The 25,143-nt window shown below is 44.3% G+C and overlaps 1 pseudogene; it reads right to left on the minus strand.

Moving 5' to 3' along the window:
• Positions 1-14,146: 14,146 nt before the first annotated feature.
• Positions 14,147-14,919, minus strand: LOC118597116 (annotated as a pseudogene).
• Positions 14,920-25,143: the final 10,224 nt, after the last annotated feature.

Below are 25,143 nucleotides of genomic sequence, written 5' to 3' on the forward strand. Positions count from 1 at the left end.
TGGCAGAGGACGGTGACCACTGCTCCTGCCAGCCACACTTGTATCATGTGACTCATGGCACACACCTCACATCCTTGCTGGGGTTTGATCTTAATTTCCTTGGCTGAATTGGCATGCCCTTGCAGACTGAGGCCCCAACTCTCCTGACATTCTTCATGCCCCTGGTATCCTAGCCTCATCTGCAGCCAAATAGCATGCTAGGCCCAGTCTTAGGTATCGAGGCAGCTGGAGCCAAGCACCAGTGGAGCTCAAAGAGGCTCTGCTTTTTCTGCCAGTATTGGACACCGGCTCCCATACAGCATGTGGCTTGCCTGACTCCCAGTCGTGGGTTTGAAGACTGCCTCTCAGAAGCCAGGCTGTTCTAGTTTGCTTTCTGTTTCTGTGATAAACACCATGCCCTAAAGTAGCCAGGGGAGGACAGGATTTATTTAATCTACACTTCCCCGTCCCAACTCCCCATTAAAGGAAGTCAGGGCAGGAGCTCAAGCAGAAACCATGGAAAGAGGCTGCTGGCTGGCTTGCTTCCTGGTTCGAGCTGAGCTAGCTTTCTTCTCCAGCACATGCCCCGCCTGGTTAGGTCCTCCCACATTAATCATTAACCAAGACAACTCCTCCTGGACATGGCCACAAGTCAATCTGATCTTAGCAATCCCCCAAGTGAGACTCCGTCAGATGACTAGATTGTGTCCTTGACAGCTGAAACTAGAGCTCTGCCTTCATCTCCAACTCTCCTTCTCCAGTGGTGAAGCAGTATGCGAGATCTCTGAGTGGGTTTAGATGCATCTGTTAAGTAGTGATGCCACCCTCACTATCCTAGAAAGTTGTCAGACTCTCAAAAGCCCAGGCTGAAGGGACATAGCTGGACTACAAACAGAAGGAAAGTAGGGCCATTGTGAGCCCCTTTTGTGTCCAACCTGTGAAGAATACAGGGCATTCCTCTCTTAGACAGTTCTCAGACTCCACTCAGGAAGCAAAAGGAAGAGGTGAGCAAGAAGATCCCAAACACACACCCCTTTGAAATACCGAAATTGGGCAAAGAAACGTTGAGCCCTCTAGTCTCATGTGATATTGCACCTGAGAAAATGTCAAGGTAATCTCTTCGAAATGCTGTGCATCACTTATCTGCTTTCCACCCTGACTTCCAAACCTTGTGGCCTGCAATTGTTCAGGGGATGGCAGTGTCCCAACCCCCCAAGGGAAACTTCCTATTATGAAAACAGTCTAGACAGTGGGATTGTATCCTCTCCCTTTGAAGGCAAGAGCTAGCTCCCTAAATTCATGATCCCAGCAATGACCATATGACTGGGAATATGGTAAAATAATCCCCACACAAGTATGGGGACCTAAATTCAGACCCCCCTGAAATCCACATAAAAAGCAAGTGTCAGCCAGGCATTGGTGGCACATGCCTCTAATCCCAGGACTCAGGAGGCAGAGCCAGGGTGGATTTCGGAGGTAGTGCTGGAGAGCTGGGTAGTAATGATGAGGAAAAGCTAGCAAGATGACCAACCCAGCTACCACCCAGGCCCAGAAGCAGGGCTGTGAGTTGGCTCACCCCAACATCCACTGAATCTATACACTGTTGGAGCATGTGAAGGGGACAAACCTACAAATCCCAAACATCAGGATCTCCAGGACACAGGATAACAACAAGATATCCATGAGGAGCCCTAGTGAGTGCCCATTATAGGTGGTGTAGCAGAAACCAGAGACCTCAAGCCAGACCAATGACTCATGGCCAGTGAACACTTGCAAGTAAACCTGAAGGAACTAAAGGGTAAATTGTGTGCCCCAACAGGACACACTACAGCTTCAACAAAATGATGATTCCTCTTCTTCTTCTCCTCCTCCTCCTTTTTCATTTTTGTTTTTGTTTTATTTCTTTGTTTGGTTTGGGTTTTGGTTTTTCTTTTAAATTTGGTTTTGATTGGAGGAGAGGAGGAATTTATAAAAGCAGAGGGCAGATGCAAGGAGATAAGGAGATAGTGGGACCAGAACACATGATGTGAAATCCACAAAGAATTAATAGAAGTAAAAAAAGAAAAAAAAAGAATTGCAATAAATATAACCAAAAAGTAGGGAGATGAGATTAGGGAGATAGCTCAGTCTATAGAGTGCTTGCTTCTCAAGCAAGAGTACTTGAGTTCGATTCCCAGCGCCCACCTAAAAAGCCAGCCATTGCTTTTGTAATCCTGGCACTGGGAAGGTAGACACTGGTGAGTCTTAGAATCCAGTGTAATCACAAGGGTTTTTATAAGAAGACACCAAGAGAATCACTGTCAGAGAGAGGAGCCATGAGTAGATGTGTTAGTGGAGGAAGGGCCAAGGAGCATGGCAGAATGGATTCTTTCCTATAGACTCTAGAAAGGGGCAGAACACTCCTCATACCTGCATTGTAGACTCATATAGAACATCTGACTTACAGAGGTGGCTAGCAGTCTGTGCTGGGGTGAGCCTCTAGGCTTAGCTGGATAGCAGTCTGTACTGGGACAGGCCTCTAGGCTCAGCTGGATTACAGTCTGTACTAGGGCGAGCCTCTAGGTTTGGCTGTGGTAGAGACAGATGCACACATCTAAGAGGTGTCAGCAGCCCTGGGTGCATGGGGAAGTGGATTATTCTGGAGCTGGGCTGTCCTGCCTTGATGACCCTGTCTTGGCTGTGAGATGCAGAGCCGGGATACATGATGCAATCTGTCACTCCTAATTTTCTGACCTGGATTTGCAGATAGATTTTTTTTTTAAGGTTATTTAAGAGGAACCTCAGCAGGAGATAAATGGTAGGGAGAAGTCAGGGCAATTTATTTTTCATTTCCCTAAAATACCAACAACATTTTACATTGGGTGGGGAGAAAACATGCAGTCTCATAGCCTCTCAAGAGAAATGTATTGTCCTTGTTAGCTATGTAATTGAATTCATAGACACTGGCAGACTTTTATCATTTTAACTGACTGAATTCTGTGTTTGGTGTTCTCTATTTCCCCACCTCCACTAAAGGACTTAGCGTGGTTTCCTGCAATGCATATTGCAGTGCGGAAGGATAGAAGAGGAAGAGAAGAAAGTGAGGGGAAAAGTTACTGAGGTTGAAGAAATGACGAACAGTCAGAGGATGAGACTAGTGGCCACGTGCCTGAGACAGGCCCTTGAGCATTCCAGCAGTCCTGGTGAACAATACCCAGGGATTTAAAAAGCTTGTTGTCCACAAGAAATGTCCTTCTGAGTGTGTGGAGGAACACAGAGAAACACTCCATCAGCCTGAAGGAAGGATGCCCAGGGTGGTAAGGGGTAGGAGCAGGGTAGGAAGGAAGGGATGGAATCCCAGAGGACACAGACCTGGGCTACACATAGTTGTTAGAGGCAAGTAGGGAAAATGGAAAAACCATTCAAGCGAAGAGCAGTGGGAGCTGTGCCTGGTGGAGAGCAAATGTGTGTGGTGACATGGAGGTGCTCACACTGTGGGGCAGGGCAAGGCCAGCATAGCTCAGGTGCCTTGCCATGCCCAGGACCCCAAATTTGCCTTGTGGGCAGAGAGGGGCTCCATGGGTGTAGGCTAGAGCATCAGCAGCTCTGACCACCATTAGCGGTGCTACAGGGCCATAGCCACCATGCTGGAAGAGCACAACTTGTTGCTTGCCTGTAGCCTCGGGCTGCATGGTCAACCTGAAGGAAGCCTCTGAGGGACAATGGCAGCACAGGCCCTGAGAGCCCCATCCTAAGGCAGAAGACAGAGCAAGGGGTGTTGTTGGCCCAGGGAAGGTGGGTTGTCATGCCAGTAGTCATGGAGTAGGCATCTAATCAGGCCTGTTAGCATCTGTGGATCCAAATTGGATCTGACCAGATTTCTCCAGAGCAAGTACTTTTGCCCCTGTGTATTAGTCAGGGTTCTCTAGAGTCACAGAACTTATGGAATAAATCTTTATCTACATCTGTATGTGTGTGTATATATGTATGCATGTATAAGTTCCATGTATATATATTCCATTAATATATGTCCCATATCTATATGGAAATTATATGGAAATAGACTTACAAGCTACAGTCTAACTGATGCAACAGTTGCTAGCAGTTAATGGAAAGTCCAAGAATCTAGTAGTTGCTCAACCCCACAAGGCTGTGTGTCTCAGCTCATCTTCTGTACATAATAGAATCTGGAATAAGTAGGCTCCAATGCCAGTGAAGGAATGGATGTACTGGCAAGGCAAGGGAAAGCAGGTAATGAAGAAGGAAACCTTACATAGCCTTCCAGTGGATGTGGCCCAGATTAAAGCTGTGTCATCCTGCCTCAAGATCCACATCTCCAGCCTGTGATTTCCAGCCTCAAGATCCAGATTACAGGGAGCCCTTCTTTTCTGGATTGTAGCTCATTCCAGACATAGTCAAGTTGACAACCAAGAAGAGCCATCACACTCTGTGACAATCTTGGCACAAACCACTTGGCCTCAGTTCCCCATTCCCCTCAGGAGGAAGAGAACAAGTTTTGACATTGGGCTGCTCAACCTCAAGGCCAAGTTCACTTCAAGATGTGTGCTATTGCCTCAGAGGCCATGTCACCCTCGGGGGCTTCTGTAACCTCATCATGTATGATGAGGTACAAAAGAGTGAATTCAGAGTTGTATCACATGGGAGAGCAGGTAGGCAAGCCTTAGAAGATGGCTGGTCAACAGTCACCCCTTTGCTACTCTTTCCTTAGCTGCTTAACTACAAGGAAGGTAGTATGAGGGGTCATCTGCCAGAATGAGAGCTTTCATCTTGGTAAGTTGCCTCATAGTCTAAGATAGAGCTATGTCCTGACCATTGTGTTTACCTCCCTTTCCTGGCCCATCCCAGTAAAGACAGCTGTCCATGCACAGTCTCTTTGGAAATCTGACATTTTGGTTCACCTCTTCTTGAGCTATGCTTAGTAGCCATTCTTGGCTCCAAGGGAGACTCAGCAGTGCTGTCTTGTATAAAAGGCATAATCTTCAGGAAATAGTCACTCGTTGGAAAGAAAGAAGAAAATGAATACTGTTCGACATAAACAACTCCTCTGGTGCAAGATGCTGGCTGCATCGATCTGATCTCCCCCGCACTAACCCCCAAGCTCTCAGTCAGTTCTGACCTTGGACATGGAGAATATATGGTTTTTGCTCCCTGACCACCTGGAAGCTAAGAAGAAATGCGAGATTGCTCAGGCTGGGAGGGGCTTCCTGCCTTTGTTGGTGGTGTGTGTGCTCAACTTTTTTCCAAGAGAACTTATCAATGAGAACAACTGGCAGAGTTGGGTCCACTTGGGTGGAGCTGATGTTCTAAGACTCACCTTGGATACACTCACTCTCCAAGCCCTGAAAGACCCCGGGCTGCAAGAAGCAGGGCACTTTGCAGGACTCACCCTTCTCTAAGACTCCCAACACAGGCTTGCAGACCACAGGTTGTTCATCCTCCAAAGCCCTGTCAGATTCAGGCTAACCAACTTTCTGGAAGGTTCCATGATGAAATTAGCTGCTTATGGGTAGGGGATGTCTTAATACTTATCTCCAGATTTGGGGAAGCACTTCTGCCAAATAGAATGTCAAAAGGTGGAGGCTTCCGGGGTACTCAAAAATCTCCACTCCGAGTCAAGATCAAAGCCAAAGACACAAAGTTCACTAAATTCTGTGCAGGAGGGAGGGGATGGTATGACATTATCCCCTACAGTACACCACTAACGGGCTTTCAGCCATAGCCTCCCCTTCCTCCAAGCTCCTTTACTCACCCACATCTCCCACATTTCCCACTGGCAGTCTTGTCTTTATAGTTCCTTCCATCTTGACAGAAGACAGCTTCAGTGGTGACCCATGCAGTGAAATGCACGGGAGACAAAGCAAACCCGAACAATGCCTTTTGTCCCTTCCCAAAAGTCATTTGTCAGGTTCTACCTGAGTAGGTCATCACACTGGTTTCTGACTTCCCTTGGCTTTCAGGCATGTCTGTGGGCTGGTGGAGGTTTGTCGAGCACAAACTTGGGGACCCTGGAGTCTCTACCACCTCTAATCCTTCTATCAACACCCCATTAGAAGAGCTAATAAGGAAGAATACCTCACACCTTTTGGGACAGTGTCATTACCAACCCAGAGCCCCTTTCCATCTTGTGTGGTTGCTAAGGTGTATCTGGAACAGTGTATCCGGGGCCTAGTGAGACAGCTTCCCACATAGGGGGTGAACAAGGACATGAAAGGGGCCAGACAACAGTCACAGTGTTGGCCTTGAGTGACAGACTCGAAGAAAGAATGAAAAATTGCTTTGGAAAAAAAAATGCTTGTATCTTCTTTATTTATTTATGTGTTTATTCATTTATCATTTATATTCTGTCTACTCCTTAGACAGGATTTGAGAAGTCTTACAATATTAAAACCCATATAAAAGAAACCAAAAAAAAAAAGGAACCTCTACAAAATAAAGATCATTTTAAAGGGGCGAAAAATACCTGCGTACGAGCACTTAGGCTGAAGTTGTTTTTGCATCTGAGCTATGAATCTAGCTCCAAACCACCTGGAGGTAACAGAAATGGTGACTGTTACTCGCCTGAGTGGTGCAGCTCAGGGTTGGAGGGAATAACTCTGGGGTTCCTGGGCCTGGCTCCCTTTCCTCCGGCCAGCAGTGCCATGCCTGCAGCTACCTCCAGAGGCTAGTGAATTACTAAGGAGGATGCTCTATAGCACGCATGAACTGCTTAGTCCCGCATTTCTCAGCTGTCACAATGGGCACTGGGGACACAAGCCCCAGAGAACATGTGAGTCCTAGTAGTTTACATTCTGGGATTTGCAGATTTGTCTGCCTTGTTAAGATAACTGAGAACAGCCTCAGGAGCAGCTCTGTCGCAGCATCCAGAGGCACACAGGGGGCTCTGAGAGGAGTCGACTGAGGGCTCAGCCCGAGGGTCTCTGAGCTTGATGAGGGGCCATGAAAGGAGGAGAGGTGGGGACAGCCTTTGGGGCTGGCAGGTCCTGCATGGGCTGACCCTAGGGAAGCTGTGGGAAGCATAAGTTCCCAACCACAAGCTTTTCTGGTGGCAAGGTGGCAGGGATGAATACCTCCCTTGCCACAGGTAGGCAGAGGAGGAGAAAAAGGTAGAGACTTTGTAAGGATGCTTCAGTGTCAAGAGTTTGGCATTCTCCCACCACACAGCAGAGACCTTCTCCTGTAAAAGGAGAGGTGCTGGGGAGCCTGAAGCTAAAATCCCACTGAAGTCCCTTGGAGACAGACCCTAAGCATCCTTATTGCTGATCCCAAACCCCAATGAAGTCCCTGACTTTGGGCATCCTTACTGTTGATCCAAAGCCTCACTGAAGTCCCTTGGAGCCAGACCTTAAGCATCCTTACTGCCGATCCAGGTCAGAGCCTGGGCAAAACTTCAGACTCCCAGCCTGGCATCCAGATAGAGTTTTCCATGCCCATGTTGGCACTGCAACACAGCCAGCTGTGCTGGGTGCTCTGAGGCACATCCTGGGCTCTGTCTGGAAAGATTCTATTCAGTAGGACTGGGAACAGGCCAGCCATTTATAGCTGCATGGTTGACAGGATAACCAGTCTAACTGTGCTGGAACTCCTCCATGCTGCCACTTTGGTATGTTTGTCCAGGGGGCATGAAAACATCTAGTGACAGGGAACTTGTTCCCTCTTATGTTGTCCAGCCCACTGACCAGCCCCTGACGTCGATAATCTCTCATCTCACTGATCCTGCTCATGGCTACTCAAAAATAGGTTCAAATGAATTAATGTCTTCCGTGTATAGTGTGGTTCTCAGAGGTTGCTAATCCAAAGAACACTGAATTTGGGACAAGACTGGGACAAACATCTGATGTTTGATCATTCATTGATGCCTGGGAATGAATAGATCTCTGGCGGGGAGGTACAACTCACAGCCTTTCTCTGCCAGTAAGGAAGGAGAAGCCTGGTGAGTTTAGGGAACCTGCCAGCATATCATAGCAGAGAAGAGAATCTCCCTGCAAGCAGGCAGGGAGGCAGGTCCTAGCTTCCAGAATATTCCCTGCATTAAAGTAGCCTCACCCTGCTCAAGAGATCTTGCTCCTTTTGTTTGCCTGCTCCGTAGCCCTCAGTAGGTGGTTTCCATCTCAATGTGGCCTCTGAACAGTATGGACAGGTCACTAGGACTGCTGACCAGCTAACACTACTGTGAGGGTAAGGTGAAGGTATGGAGAGGGAATTCCTGCTCCTCTTGTGTGGAGTACGCCATGGGAGTATGAGCCCCCCTACATGCTGTAAACTCCTGGTGGACACTCAAGTTTAGATGCAGGCAAGCTGAGAGGCGGGTGGGACACTATAGAACACATCAAGCACAGCTTCAGGAGAAGACACAGGTGTGTGAGGAGCATTCAGGGATGTATTTTGATTTGGGTTTAAGCATCCTCCAAAGGCTATGTGCTGAAGATTTAGTACAAAGAGCAAGCAGTACTCTTTGGAGATGGCAAAATCTTTTGGGGGGGACATGATGGGAGAAAGAGTCAGATCACTGAGGGCATGCCTTGAAATGTGTCTTGAGACATTAGCTCCCTCTCTTCCCCCTCTCTTGCCCCCTGTTCACATTCCTATTCTCCCTCTCCCCCTGTCTGTCTGTCCCTCCATCCTTCTGTCTCCAGACTTACATCTTCAGCAGGCACAAAAGCACCCACTGCTGAGTTCCCTGGCACATCTCCCATCTAAGACTCTCTCTGAACCTGGGCCAGCAACATCAGCCCTGCCAGGCTCATCAACTCTGAAGCCCTGGAGTGTGCCCAGCACCCCTGTTATGAAAAGCTCAGGTGCTGCTGATCCAACTGAATTCTAAGATGCATTGGCTACAGAGGGTGATTATTGTGTGTCTCATTCTGGTGACAAAGTAGCTAAGGTGTCAAGCTGAAGGAAGAAAGGTGTCTTTGTGTTCATGGTCTCAGAGGGCTCAGTCTATGGTTGTTTGGCATTGTTACTCAGGTAGGTAGTGAGACAGAATCTCATGGGGGCTGATGCAGCTAGCCATAACGGTTATTAGAAGTGTGATGTTGTTAAGAAGCCCCTCCACCAAGCCTCAGTGTCCTGAACAATGGCTTAGGACTCAGATGTGCCTCCTTCTCCCACCATCTTGTTGAAATTGGCTCCCGACTTTTCAAAATCACTTAGAGAGTGAAAAGAGGAAAGAAACATGAGAATCTGCCCAGTGGAGGAAAATTCCTGCTGATTTTCCTATAGATAAAGGCTGCATGCTCCCGTGGAGAGCTGCACTCTAAAATAGCAGCAGAGCAGGCAAGACAGGGCAACTGCTCAGGAGGAAAGAAGGGCAGAGACACTGAAATGCATTCATGGGGGCTTGCCCTGATGAGATTGGCTTGCTGCACACAGCAACAGAGGTTCGATAAGGCCCCAAGACCGTGATGCCCTTCCATGGTGGCTCACTGACTCTTCATATGAAGTTGGGTGTGGGCTAATTTATGATTCTAATTGCACATGTGGACAGGATCTGAAGTTTGGGACTTGAATCATAAAGGAGCTGGAGGCTGAATTTACACAATAAGCCTCTGTGATACTCCTAACATGGTAGAAATGTGGCAATAGTAATTGTTTAGCCAGAAGTACACGGGCTGCAATATCGAAAATTAGTGCTTTTTCTTACTGTTGGTCCTCAACCTTAAGGTACCCGTGAAGGATGATTCAGTTTTCCCTGTAGGCATATCCACCATGGTGTCGCTGGGGAAGGTCACTTCATGCTTTGGAGCTTGTTTTTTCATGAATCATGTGTGACTAATTTTATTTACTTGTAAGATTGATGGGAGAACCGAATGTCAAAGCTCACATGAACATATCCAACATCTACCCTGATACCTAAATGGAGAGAAAAAGCAGACACAAGGGAGAGAGTTGCTTGTGCCCAAAGTCTGTGTTGGCATTATGTGCGTGATTTTTTACCCCCAGTTAAAGTCCTGCCTGTGAGCCAAGCACTGGCCTAAAAGCCTCTTTGAATTTCTTCACAGGATCTTGATTGTGCTATGCAACAAGCATAACTCATCATTTTGCATACAAGGAAGACGTCAGGATCTTAGATTCACATTCCTGTCCCATCTCCCATCATCATCCCACAGTCCCACCCTCCGTGGTTGATTATGCACGGAAAGGCTCATGAGACATTCCTTACCAGAGGCACCGCTCAGTATATGCTCAGTGCTGAGCAGAAGGAACAGACATGCTTTCCTAGCACACAACCATGCCCACCCCCGCCCCAAGTTGTATCTGCAGCCACTTTTCCAGTCCAAGTTTATGAAGACACATGGGCTTCATTAGGCTGGGCCTAAGCCCTAATTCATCATCATCCACACACCTTTCAGAAAGACCCATGTGTTCTAAGAGGAGTGAACGTGGTGTCAGGCAGTGCTGTTCTGATTAGAAACAACAGGCGAGGCTTAGAATCGATCTAGGCATTGGAGTCTGGCTCCTTGCAGAACTCTCCCAGGCAGGGACTCAGAGGGCAGGATGACCAGGTTGTAATGATGATGGATGACCCAGCCCTTGACTCTGAGCTTGAAGGCGGGGAGTTGAATCTAGGGCTTATGGTTTAGTGAGATACTGCCTGAATCTCTCTTTCCCAACCCCATCTGGTGCCTCCACAAGGGGGTCCCTCAAAGAGTGGAAGGGGCAGTTCTAACACTGGCCAGCAGGGATGCCCTGGAGGGCTTGTGGGATGGATATCAATCACCTATCTATCTGCAGCTGGAAGGATGGTGGTCAGACAGAGAGAGTTGTGGGCTAGCTCATCGGCAAATGGCTCCTGCTTAAGAGGAGTTTCAGCTTTGACAAGGCAACAGATGAGCCCTGGAAGAGGGTGGGGGACAGTTTTCCTTCTTTGTCTACACAGACTAACCTTAAGATTTTGCTCGGGTGAGTGTACCTTGCCCTTCTCCAGGAACATTGAGCATGTGATGACTCTTCCAGCTCTCAGCTCCTTTATCTGTTGCAACAGTTCTACCATTAGCTGGTTATCCAGTTGAGGCCAATGAAACATAAAAAGATTACCAAAAGCGACTCAACTGACAAATGGTTCTGCAGGATCCAAGCCCCATTACCCATTCAGAAACTCAAGTTCCCCAGCTCCCAGAATCCCCAGGGTTTAGTGCTGCAGAATACTTGCAGATGGAGCATGGCCTCTACTGTGATCCCATTTGCTCTATTATTACAACATGAACCCTTTCTGTGTCTACTTCCCCCTCTAGATTATAGGAAAAATTGTGTCTGGGAGCTCTTCACTTCCCAAGCATTTAAACCAATCCCTCTCCAAGACAAGACTTTGCTGATGTTATTGTAGCCTGTATAGGTATGGATGTCCATAGGAACGGATCCCATAGAATGGACGGATATATGGGTAGATAGACAGTCAAGTAGAACAAAATTTATTGGAGAATTGTATCACATGATTAAGAAGGCTAATAAAACCTCATGGCCGGCCATCTATAAGGTGAGAACCAAAGAAGTCAGTAGTAGAGTACAATTTTAATCCAAGGCCAAAGTTGATGACACAACTTTCAGTCCAAGGATGAACATCAAAGAACTGTTAGAAGTTTCTGAGCCCAAAGGTGGAGACCTGGAGTTCTGTTACCCAACAGCAGAAGTGTGTCTTCATTCTGGAACAGAGAAACAGAGATTACAGTTTCCTGTTTTATTTTTGTCCCTTCTGGGATCCCAGTTTATGGGTTGGTGCTCAGCTACATTGAGGTTAGATCTTCCCACCCACCTCCAATTCCTATGCCAATCTCCAGAAACACCCCTGCAGAACACTCACAAATGATGCTCTATCACCTATGAAAATATCCCTGGTTACCTAAAATGAACCATTTCCTTGAGCCCCAGGGCATGACACCCACGGGAAATAATGTTAAGAGTACTCTTAGCAATTAAAAAGAAATTAGGAGTTTTTCCAAGTCATCTGAAGAGGTGAAGTCCCTCCTGACCACAGAGACCCTAGTTCAGTGGATACACAAGACCTGGTGCTGATCATACAAGGATTTCATCTTCATTGCAACTTCCCAAAGATGTCCATTGCTTTTCTTTGATGTATCCCCTCTACATATGCAATCTGCTAACTAGTCATTCAGACATCCCAATGATTGGGCTGGCTGTCATGGGATCATAGAACTGCTGTTTAAGTCCAATGTTTTACTTGATAATGGTCTTAAAAGATAAGACTAACAATGCTGGCAGACTCATTAGAGTATGTCCTTACGATTATTATATTTTATCATTATTTGTTGTTAATGTTTCATTGTACCTGATTTATAAATGAAACTTCACCATAGCTGTGTGCATATATGAGTAAATATTATGCAGTCTTTCATCCCTTCATGACAGAGATTTGTTCTGAGAAACACACCAGTAGGGGATGTTGTCATTGTGTGAACATCATAGCATATTTATACAAACTAAGACGGCTACAGAGTCAGTAGGTGATACAATGGGACTACCATTGGACATGTGGTCCATTGTTGGCCAAACGGAGCCATCCAGAACAGGATAATATATACAGGGTTCACTAGTATCTGTCATTTCAGGCATGCTTTAAGGGTCTTGAGTTATCCCCTGAAGCATGGTCCTAATTAGTCTTAACAATAAAAACCAAGAGTCAGATATCAGGGTGAAAGCTGAAAGATCAGAGAAGCAGAGCAGCAGTCTACTAGAGACTTCTTACCTTTATAAAATCTCAGACCAAATGGGGCCGATCCTATCTCTATGAAACCTCAGACTAAATTGCGGTAAGATCCTGTCTCTACCTACCTTATATTCCTGTTTTCATCTTCCTAGTGCTGGGATTAAAGGGGTGAGCCACCACCACCCAGCTCTGTTTCTCTTTTAGACTAGTTCAATCTCATTTACCCCAGGGTGGCTTGGAACTCCTGATCTTCCTGTTTCCTTCTCCCAAGTGCTGGGATTAAAGGTGTGTGCCACCAATGTCTGGCATCTATGGTTAATTAGTGCCTAGTTTCACTTTCTGATCTCCAGGCAAGCTTTAATTGTCAGAAACACAAACAAAGTATCACACAATAATCACCATTTTTGGCGGGTGGTGTTCTATTTTACTATTTCATGATGAAGTTTGCTTATGTTTGTTCTAGAAGTCACAGAGTTAATAGGCAATTGTAAATCTTGTGGATGATGCAGTTTCTTGGTCCCTCTGAAGTTCTTTTACCCACACTGTTTCATATATGACAGTATACACTTTTGTAGTTCTCCAAATACTGAAGCCTGTACACTTCTTTGCCTCTAATTGGACTCTTCTTTCTAAATGTTCTTTCTCATGGCCTATCCTGCCTCTTCTACCACTTGGATTTCAATCTTGTCACCTGGAAAGTTTTAAGCCCTGGAGCCCCTTGCTTGTCATCATCTGTCATCTGTTGTGGATGGCCTTCTCTCTCTTCCATTGGATTCTAGGCCACTGAAAGACTGGAAGCCTTGTCTTTTGAGTCACCCAACTTTTTCCTATGCTCTAAATGCTATGGCTGAACATATGAATAATGATACCCTACCCAGATATGAGCACACAGAGCTATCATTTCTACCAATACTTAAGTTAAGAGCTTCATAAGGATCTCGGTATTCTTTTAAATTTAAAAATATGGTCACCAGCAGGTTAATTCAGAACTGTGAATAGTATTTCAAAGAAAACAATGGAAGGAGGTCTAGGACAATCATATTGCACAATTGCACAGCATGCAGCAAACTGGAAATAGCCTGGCTTTTGTTTGCTATCAGAAAGGCCTGCCTGTGTGTCCAAGAAGCAGGAACCTCAGTTCACTGCTGGATGGAAGAGGAAGACTTTGTTAACTCCAAGAAATATAGTAATATTGGGCCCCAGAAACTCATGACATGGAAATCATTTAAATCTTTGAGAATTTTAGAACATCAGCTAAGAGGAAACAGAGTTGTTCTAGTATTTTTTGAGTGGTACCTCCTTTTCAGTCCCATAAAAGACTGATGCTAGCTTTCATGCCCCAGCCTGCATCATCCAGGTGACCTCCCATGCCTCCAGCCCAATGTAACTATTGTGTCTGAGTTGGAGGGAGCAATGTTGGTGGGACTATTTATCTGCCATTGTTAGTGATTTTCTCTAGATCCAGATGTGTTTTTTTTTGGGGGGGTGGTTCACACTCATCTTGGTTCAGGTGCTTTCAGTGTGCATCCTCCTGAAGGAGCATCCTTTTGTAAGCCTTGGTTTTCTGCTTGTAGGCTGACAGAGGTCTGTAGAATAGCCAGTACACAAAACTATGGTTTGTGCACAGTAAAGACCTTGTAGAATTCTGGGCACTTCATATCCATGAAGTAAGGAACAGGGTTCTATACCATGTGCTTATTTCTGTATTTCCTTTTCTCTCCTTATGGAGAGGGATGAAGAAGATCCCTTGCAAGCAGCAAACTTAGGGAGGTTGCCACTGCTAGATCTTTGTCAGTATTTTTTTGTAACTCATTTTTTTTAAAGTGTCTACATTTGACATTCCTCTGAGATGATGTATTTAACTACCATGAATCATTTTCTCTTCTGCACAAAATTTACTGGGTATTTACTATGGGAATGAGCCATAATGTATTTATCTAAAAATGAAAATTGAAGTAGGTAGTTCTTACTTCTGGAGCTCCCATGAAGATCTATCTTAACAGGTAGGGATAGTCACTGTGGATATGGGTACTGGCTAGGCAAGAACTGGGGATTGAGCACTGTGGTTGTCTGAATGGCGAATGTCCCTTATAGTCTTGGGCCTTTGAATATTTGGTCCCCAGGTGGAGAAGGTGTTTGGGTAGGTTAAGAGGTGTGTCCTTGCTAGAGGAAGTATGTCACTTTTGGTGGACTTTGAGCATTAAAAAGCCTACTTCCAGTTCGCTCTGCTTTTCCCTCAGCTTCTTTCTCCTGCCTCCATACCTACCACTTGCTGCCATGCCTCCACTTTGCCAGAATGAACTCTTATCCCCTTAGAATCAAAAGCCAAAGGAAACTCCCTATTCCTGAAGATGTGTTCATCCTGGTGTTCTATCATAGAAACAGAAAAGTGACAAATTCAAGTCCCCTTGCCAATCACGTCTGTCACATGCAGGACACCAGAAACATGCAGGATATATTTCTTGCCCAAAGAGGGGAGATATGGACATTTTGAAGAAGAAAAGAAGCCACTTGAATCCCCACTGGCCTGAGAATACTATCAGTAGACACATGTCCTGTTCCTTCTCTTTGTGTTCCTATCTTCCTCAAGCCCTGCCTGTAGAAATTCAATACCTACGACACAGTATCGACTCCTCTGAGTTCCTCAACTCTGCCCCTTTCTTCCTCTTTCTTCTCTCTCTCTCTCTCTCTCTCTCTCTGTCTCTCTCTCTTTCTTTCTTTCTCTCTACCCCCTCTTCTCTTCCTTCTTTCCTCCCTCCCTCCCTCCCTCTTTCTTTCTTTCTTTCTTTCTTTCTTTCTTTCTTTCTTTCTTTCTTTCTTTCTTTCTTTCTCTCTTTCTTTTTGTTCCAAAAGGTGAATGTGTATATGTGTGTATAAAATAGTATTACTTGAATACATATAAATATATGTTCAACTATTTATTTTCAAAAAATTTTAGTATCTTTGGAAATTTTATGTTTATTTATTTTTTGAAAATTTCATACATGTATGTATAGAATTTATCTTATGCATATTAACCCCTTATTCCTCTCCTTCAACTTCTTTGCCAGATTCTCTCATCTCATCTCCCTCTCAACTTCCTATCCACTTTTTATAATTATTTATTTGCTTGTTTATTTACTTTAATTGTTCTCATTTTGTTATCCTTTCTTTTTCCACTCACAGAGTTATCACTTTAGTTTTTTGACCCTCTGAATCCTAGGCATGGGGCACCTACCAGTGACCACACTCCTAAAAAAACATGACTCTCCCTCCCGCAACAGACACCAGCTTCCAGTAGCTCACCAGGTTATTATGGGGCTTTGAGAATCCCTTGCTTCCATGCAGGAATTTTTTAACTAGCTTGGTCTTATACAACTTTTATGTAGATAACCATTGTTGCTGTCAGTTCATGTATATAGTAGCTATATCATGTTCAGAAGACAGCATTTAACAGCACCCCCATCCATCTTCTGGTTCTTGCATTCTGTCTGCCCTGTCTTCCAATATGTTCTGAGTATTTGGTGGTGACGGTCGGGAGATCACTGATATAGATGTCCCATCTATGGCTGAGCACTGAAAATTGCTTATTCTCAGCACTTTGAATAGTAGTGAGTCTCTTCATTAGCCAATGTCTACTGCAATTAGAAAAACACATGTATAATATTTAAAAAGGAGTTTAAATGGACTTATCCTATAACAGGGGACAATGTTACCCCAGATACCATTGACTATCAAATAAAAAACCCCAGTGTCAGACATAGATTATCTCTTTTGGAATTTTTGCTAAGTGGTGGGGGGGGGGTGTTCCACAGACCTCCCCAGACTTCACAGTCTATTGCCATTCCTGTTGATTAACCTCTAGCATTTTATGATAAGACCCTATTGCTGAAGACAACACACATTTGAGTCATAGGATATAGAGAAATCAAGCTGGTACTAATTTGGAAGTTTCATTCTTAGTAACTTTCATAGTTCTGGAAGGTTCTACGCATGCTACTAGTAAGGGTGGGTGAGTGGGGATTGTTGTCAGCCTTATCCAGCTGTTAACCCTGAGAGCTATAGTAACAATTGGTGTGGCAAGACATGTCTACCAGTGCAAAAATGGTACAAATGTTGCAGGAGTTTCTTAGTTAGGATTTTTATTGCTGTAAAAAGACACCATACCCATGACAACTCTTATAAAGAAAACATTTAATTAAGGTGGCTGGCTTACAGTTTCAGAGGTTTAGTCCATTACCAACATGATGGGGAGCATCATGGCGATGTGTTGGAGCTGAGAGTCCTACATCTTGCAGGCAACAGGAAGTCAACTGTCACACTAAGAGGTATCCTGAGCATATGAAACCTCAAAGACCACTCTCACAATGACTCAACAAGGCCATACTCACTCCTACAAAGCTACATCTCCTAATGGTGCCACTCCCTATTATGGGGGCCAATCACATTCAAACTACAATAAGGAGTAACCACAACTTCTTGATTGGCTTTAAAGCATGCTCAGTACGTGGTACCAATAACTGAGCCAAAGCCTAGTGGCTGGCTGGGTCATGGTCCCTAGTAGGGAACCTAAAACTTTTATTCTGCTTAATGGATGTAGGAATAAACTGTCCCCTAAATTTTTAGTTTCTTACCCATAGATTATTGTATCTCACAAGCTCCAATAGAGAAGCTTCTTTTTGTAGTAGAGAGTGGTTAATACAAAGACCAACAACTGGCCAACATGCAGAGAATAAGAGACTGCAGAATGCTCACCTCTAAATGAGATATTTACACCAAACCCTCTACCCATGAGACTAAGGAACCATCTCAGAGGAGGCATCAGAAAGATTAGAAGAGCCATAAGGAGTGGATATTTCTAGCAAAACAGTATTTGCTGGACATGATAGTACAATTGCACACAGGAAATCATGATGGCTGATACCATACATACAAGACTTGTACAAAATCATTTCAGAAAAAAAAAAAATTCCAGCATGAATGGGAGAAGAGATCAAGAAATCCCAAGACTCCCCTGGGGATTCATTTAAACTTGGTGGATTCAGTACAGGCAAGTCCAGTCCCCTCCTTCCAGGCTGAGCAAAGTGTCCCTGTGTAAGCCCAAGGTTCCAAACAGCCAGCTCATGCACTAAGAACAGGTCCGGGTCCCACTGCCTGGGTGCCTCCCAAACAGATCAAGCTATTCAATTGTCTCACTTATCCAGAGGGCCTGCTCCAGCTGGGGATTCCATAGCCGTTGGTTCATAATTCATGTGCTTCCATTCGATTGGCTATTTGTCCCTGTGCTTTTCCAATCTTGGTCTCAACAATTCACACTCTTATAGTCCCTCCTCTTTCTCGACAATTGGACTCCTGGAGCTCCACCTGGGGCCTGGCTGAGGATCTCTGCATCTGCTTCCATCAGTTATTGGATGAGAGTTCCAGCATGACCGTTAGGGTGTTTGGCCATCTGATCACCAGACTAGGTCAGATCAGGCTTTCTCTCAACCATTACCAGCAGTCTACAGAGGATGTATCATTGTGGATATCTGGGGACCTCTCCAGCACTCTGCCTATTGAATAGCTTGAACTGTTTGGGAGGCACCCAGGCTGTGGGACTGGGACCTGTCCTTAGTGCATGAGCTGGCTGTTTGGAACCTTGGGCTTACACAGGGACACTTTGCTCAGCCTGGAAGGAGGGGACTGGACCTGCCTGTACTGAATCCACCAGGTTTAAATGAATCCCCAGGGGAGTCTTGGCCCTGGAGGAGATGGGAATGGAGGGGAGGGGATGGGAGGAAGGTGGGGGCGGGGGTGGGAAGGGAGAGGACAGGGGAACCCATGGCTGATAAGTAAAATTAAAACACAAATATATATATATAAAGAATGAATGATTATCCTATGTCCTGGACCAAGTCCAGTAGTAACTTCAGTGATACGGTCTTACCATTTAGTCATCATGGAAAACCAGGAGTAATGACAATGGACTATTGTTTGGGAATGCTTCTGGGTCTTCTCTGACCAATATCTGCTGGGAAAATGACCTATGCTTAACACTGAGATTTTAATTTAATAATTTGTATCTCAGTTCTCTGTGGTTTTCAGGGTATTAGACTATTGTGAGAGAAGCCATTTCTAACCTTCTAACCAAACTGGGAAACAAAAGGCTCTTCTCCATGAATACTATGGACAATTACTCACCATCATCTCTTTACATCATCCTTCTGCACCCTATACTCTCCCATTCAGCTCCATTCACTTACAGGTTTTTGTTCAGATCTTCCCTGTCTCTCCAAGAATGCCCCATGTCTCCCACACAAGCATGCTGAGTAGTCCCCTAAGTTGTTCTCCTGGAAATAGACTTCAGCTTTGGTGTGGTCACCAGGCAGTCCTGCTTATGTAAAAAGTGATTTCAGTACATTCTCATTAAACTGACTGGGGATTGGCAAGGGTAAATAGGGAGATATGTATCCAATCCTACCAGTGTCAGAAAAAAAAGGTACATCAGCAGAAATGGTCCCGAACATTTGGGGATTTATTTATTACACTTTTTTCTTTGGCTTAGCTCTGGTTTTAATTTCCAAACTCCCTTTTAAATTTCAATCCTAATGTTAGTTGCATCACATAGGATGTAAGTAAACAAGGGAAAGAACGTCAATATCCAATCAGAGTTTTGAAGGGACATTGAGGCATTATTTGTTTAAAAATGACAAAGGCACAAATGGAGAAAGGAAACAGAAAAATGAGATGGAGTGTTTAGTTTGAGTAGTGAGCAAATGTTAATAATGAATAGAGAAATTTGTTAGGATTGACGTATTTCTCATGTTGGGAAGATGAGATATAGGACTTTAACACAACTTCTAATTTTCATGTTGAGCCAACTGAAAATACTGGGTATATAAGTTAAACTGTCTTAATACTGGAATTTTCATATCATACAAATGAATACATATGAATTTGTGTGATAACTTGATTAATGTCTAGTTCCTCTGCTGATCTGAAAATTTGAAGGGAATAAGAAAAATATCTGTCTTCTGTTTCCTGAAGTTAACAGGGTATTTGCTAAGTTGTAAAAGCTTGTAAAATATGTCATTGAAAGAGTACAGAAGGACGAGAAGGGGAGTCACAGGTCAATGGGGATGTGAGTAGAGTAGAGATCTGACTTTCTTATGAGGTCAGGACTCGTCAGGACTCCAGTATGAGTGTGACAACACCACACAAATCAATGTCAGGCAGAATGGGGCCCTTGGTCCCAGCATCTCAGGATGAGATATAGAGAATCTGTGGGTGCTACAAGGAAATCCTTTGGAAAAAAGACTTGGGGATGGATGTGAGCATGTAAGAAGTGTATGAGTCATTGCTCTGGAGGTCACATCTATTGTATAGGAAGGAGGATTCTGCAGTGGGAGGAGTATAGTCACACTGAGCCTTTACTCTATTCTACCTGGGGCTCTGAAGTCAAATGAGCCTTTATGCTTGTTCAGAGGTGAAGCAAAGGAGATGCACTTTTGTGCTTCTACCATTGACTTGCTAATGGATGTGGGGTAGTCAAGGAGGTGCCTTGAACTTGGACAATTCCACAAGAGCACTATCAGTCAACAACAAGTTCAGCACCTCAGGCAACAAGTTCTTCAGACTTGAAGGGACATCTTGATGGTTTCCAGTGCACCCACCATAGGCATGAGGAGAATAAAGGATCAAACAGTGGGTGGAAGAAGCATCTTGCTGCCCACTATGTAAAAGTTGCGGAGTAGGGGAAGACCCTGTTCCAAGCAATGTCAGGAATGCTTCCTGTTCCTTAGCAAGAAACCCATGGGTTCTTGGGAACATGGATGAGACCCTGAGATCTAATCTGTCTTGGAGAGAAGGACAATTTGCTCAGAATTGGAGTGCTAGCCTTCATTGTGGAAAGGGAAGCAAGACAAGCTCTTTCAGCATTTTTTCTGGTTCTACAAACAAGATGGCATCATGCTTAAGTGTTTGATTTTCATTTTGAAAACAGCCGATGTCTGTTTCTGAAGGTCAGGAAAGTACAGAAAAGTAGGGAACTATGTAGAGTCCTCCTAACTGGAAATGACCATAAGAATTTGGGAATATTTTCTTATTCACTTTTAATCTCCTTGTAGGCATCTTCATTGAGTTAGTTAGATCTTAATCATCATTTCATACCCAGACTGTTAACTCTGATATGTAGTAAACTATTGGTACTGGATGCATGTTGTTTCACCAACAGGATTGCCATAATTTGTCTCACAGAACAATTTAATTATTTTCATATTATTTTTGTTACAAACAATGATGTTATTATAATTTTGTGTATGAATGCTTACAGGTATACAATTAATTAATTAATTTTTTTTTGCCAGAGCTGGGGATCGAACCCAGGGCCTTATGCTTGATAGGCAAGCACTCTACCACTGAGCTAAATTCCCAACTTCTTAATTATTTTAATTATAATTAATTAAATTAAATAATAATTTAATAATAATCATAAAATTCTTATTATGAGATATCTAGATCTAAATGTATGAACATTTCTACTGTCTTTTGTGCTGATATTTTGTGTATGCTCTAACAAATAAAGCTTGCCTGAAGATCAGAGGCAAAGCCAGTCATAGTTAGCCTAGTTAGTTAGCCATAGAGGCTAGGTAGTGGTGACACACACCTTTAATCCCAGCACTTGGGATCTCATGCCTTTGTTCCCAGTACTTGGGAAACACACACCTTTAATCTCAGCACTGGAGAGGTCGAGACAGGAAGAGATATGGCTGGGCAGAGAAAGGAATATAAGGCGGTAGGAGACAGGAGCTCAGTCTTTTTAGCTGAGAGGTGGCTGTGACTTGTTCCTTTGTCTCTCTGAGTTTTCAGCATTTACCCCAATTTCTGGGTCTGGGTTTTTATTAAGACCGATTGGATTCATGCTACAATCTTTGACTGGAAGTGACTTTGAAAGTATTGATTTGTTCATATGTCTAGAAACATGGGTAAGGTACTTTGTCATGGCAACACCAGCCAACAAATTCAGGGTCTGTGAAAGTACACTTAAAATAGTAATTGAGTGAACAGACATCCGAGGGAGCTTACATGCTGATATGGATTCTAGGGGAGGCTTTGGTTCTTTTTACTGGGTGTAGAGGTGGGGAAGACAAAGGCTATTGCTGCTTCTGTGGGATGTTCTGCTTCTAGGTCACATTTGAGGAAGAGATTCCAACCCTATGGGATTCTGGTTTCACCGAGAAGTTCCTGTCAGCCTTCTCCTCACCTATGATCCACCTTATAACATGGAACTCAGACTCATCACAGTAGAGCAGACATCCCTAAATAAAGGCTGATTTGGGCACTATCTGTACAGTTTTCTCCCAAGCTTGGCAAATATATTGAATACACAAGAAACTTGCTTGCATCTCTTGTGGTCATCACTTAAAAGAGAATATCTAGGGTTACAATCCTAGTGGACAGAGCTACTCTGAACTCAGAACCACATGTGTGCTCACACCTGAGACAGTGGTATGGATGGGTGTGAGGCACAAGTAATATGGGAGTTCCCAAAGGACCAATGAACCACACTCCCTGCATTTTCTTTGGCCAAGAGGACATTGATTATCAGAATGCAGAGTGCAAAAGTGCAGGTACATATGGTCAGCATCAACTGGACTTCATGTGTTCAAACAACAATGAAGAGAGATACATGTAGATGGTAGGGGGAGTCCTGGGGGATATACAGTGAGTTGGAAGGAGGAAATGTGAATAGACACAATAATATTTCGTTGTACACATGTATACATAGTTAAGACTGGAGGATACTTTTAAGTGCTGCATACTGAGCCTTTTCCTGTTGGAATCTAGTTTTATTGAAATGTTAGCTATTGATTGACATGATATATTTCCAGTAGGGGTACCAGATGATGAGGCACCTCATGGAGAGTTAAGCACCTGGAGATGTAAGGCTTTCTGGCCCAGCTCACAGCCGGACAGGTCAGCAAATGCACAGATACCATTAATGTCACTCAGCCAACCCAGATGAAACTCACTAGGCCCAGATCAGAACCTTTGATCTCTGTCCCAGGCATGAGTCCTGGGAGTAGGCATGAAGGAGGGTTTTTATTATGCATGCCTGTTTGGTTGTTGAGGGAGAGGCATGAAAAGTAGTGAGTGGGTGCTGAGACAAGCCATTACTCTTTGGGGTGCTTTTCAAGGCAAGAATAGATAAGTAAGCAGTGGAAGTGGCCTGTGTCTCCTGAATCCCCCAAGTGCTGCACACTCAGGCAGAAGAATGAAATAAATGTCTTGCCTCTTGGCTTCTTACTTCACATGCTCATGTTTTATGGAAGTGTGAAGGCTTCAGCACTCCATACTGATGATTAAATTGGGACTGTTCTCCCCAGGGATCTCATTTTCTTCATTGTCAACAAGAAGGACACAGACTAGGGGTTCTTTGAACAAAGCAGGCCCTTGGAATATTTGCCCTTCAGTGTTCTACATACCACTGAGCACACTCTTTTCATACTGAGACCTCAAGAAGAACAGCAAGTGTAATTTCTGAACACCTGAGTTTAGATTCCCAGTGGACATACAATGGAATGTATGTCCATTGTATGGAATTCAGTGACATCCATGAAGGTCTGCTGCTTCTCAGCTGATTTAGCAGTAAGTCTGTAAGACAACCAACAAAGGATCATTCTTCTCCTCCATCTTCCTGGATACTTCCAGAAACAAGATGGGCTTCACCACAGCCAAATGGCAGCTGGGTAGGCAGAAATCACTATCTGGGATGGTGCTTTTCCACTGATAAATCAAGTATTACATAGCATTATTCTCCAGTAGCCATGAACTTTGATAGTTTTTAGAAGGGAAGGATGATTAACTTCGCTCTGTATGACAGTGGATTTTTCAATAAACTGAAGTATATTTAGAACTACCTGGAAGGCACATGCCTGGGCACATCTGTGAGGATATTTCCAGATAGATTTAACTAAGGAGAGAAGGTCCACCATCAACATGAGGGGCACTATACTCATAGACTAGGAACCCCAAAGAACAAAAGAAGATAGAAGCCTACAGATCATCATTTTCTGCTTCCTATGGACACAATAAGACCGACTGCCTCATACTTCTACCAGCATGCCTTTCTTGTCATTATCCAAACCATGAACCAAATAAAACCTCCTTAAGTTACTAAGGTATTTTGTTATAGCTGTGAGAGAAGTAACTAACACATCCTTGGAGAGTGAGTGATTGGGGGCAAGATTAGGTTAGCATGATGAAAAAGACCTGATAAACTGTGGGGAAGAGCTAAGACTCTTTCCAGTGGCAATGAAAAGAAGTAAAGAAAAGCATGGCTTATCTTGGTTTTGAAAGTCTTGTCATAGCTAATTAGAGAACCGGGTGTCCAGGAAGCAGCAGTAGAAGCTGGGGTTCAAGGAGTGTTGGGCAGTCATTACTGAGGAGTCTCATCTGGGCCTAGATGGCTGCACTCAACACAGGGAAATGACCTCTCAGCAAGCAATGAAACTAGGAGATTAACATACAAATTAGGGTGTTTATGGATGTGAGAGGTGCTGGGACAGGCAGATCAGGAATAGCGTGTCAAGGATCTCTCTCTCTCTCTCTCTCTCTCTCTCTCTCTCTCTCTCTGTGGGATAGGTAAGATGGAATTTATTGGAAATATAAAATGTCAAATCTGTCTGTCCACTGGACTGGAACATAGGGGAGGATCTGGTGGCCTGCTGCTGGGCAGTGTCTTGATGAGCAGTGTCAGTAGTGAGGTGATGAACAAAGATCACCAAATCCCATCAAATGGTCTTATGTCTATTCATCACAAGCCTATGCCTCTCCCTGCACCACCACTAAACCACACACAAGCTCTACCCTAGAGCCCCATAAGAGGGTCTGGTGGCCGAGTCCAACCTAGTGCAGATGGGAGTGCCATGCTGTGGGACAGCCCTAGGCTAGCCCAGCTTACTGGGTTAATTTTTTACCACACAAAGGTATTTCAGTTTCCAAGCTTCATATTCTGTGGCCCCATCACTGGACTCAGATTGAGTCTTTTAAGGTGAATATTTCTGGGTAGAACTCCATTGAGCTCCAATTTGGTAGGTGTTCCCAGTCGAGGCATAGAAGGAAGGAAGACAGGGCAGGAGGCTACCAAGAAACCTGGGGGAGCTTTATGGATGGAGCAGGATGTTGATGATGTCTACTTCACATTGATGACTGGTGCTTGTTATCATCCTTGGATTCTTGCCCCCACCATGTCCACTTTGTCCTTTATCATCATTGTTCATACAGGAAGAGGACAAAAGTAGAACCCAGGGCCAAAACCAGACCTCCCTAATCTGTCATCCAGTGTCTCTGGGACCAGTAGTTTGCAGAGGCTTTAAAACTTATAATAGTTGTGTTTTTAAAATTAAAAACATTTCTCCCTCATAACTGAGATATAATTAACAACTCATGCTCATACGTATGCACACAAATGGAAGATATACAGCATGATGTTTTAACATATGGATCCACTGTAAAATGATTACAAATTCTAGTTAACACAAGCA

This window comes from Onychomys torridus, chromosome 16, assembly GCF_903995425.1.
Source record: "Onychomys torridus chromosome 16, mOncTor1.1, whole genome shotgun sequence".
In the NCBI taxonomy this organism is placed as follows: domain Eukaryota; kingdom Metazoa; phylum Chordata; class Mammalia; order Rodentia; family Cricetidae; genus Onychomys; species Onychomys torridus.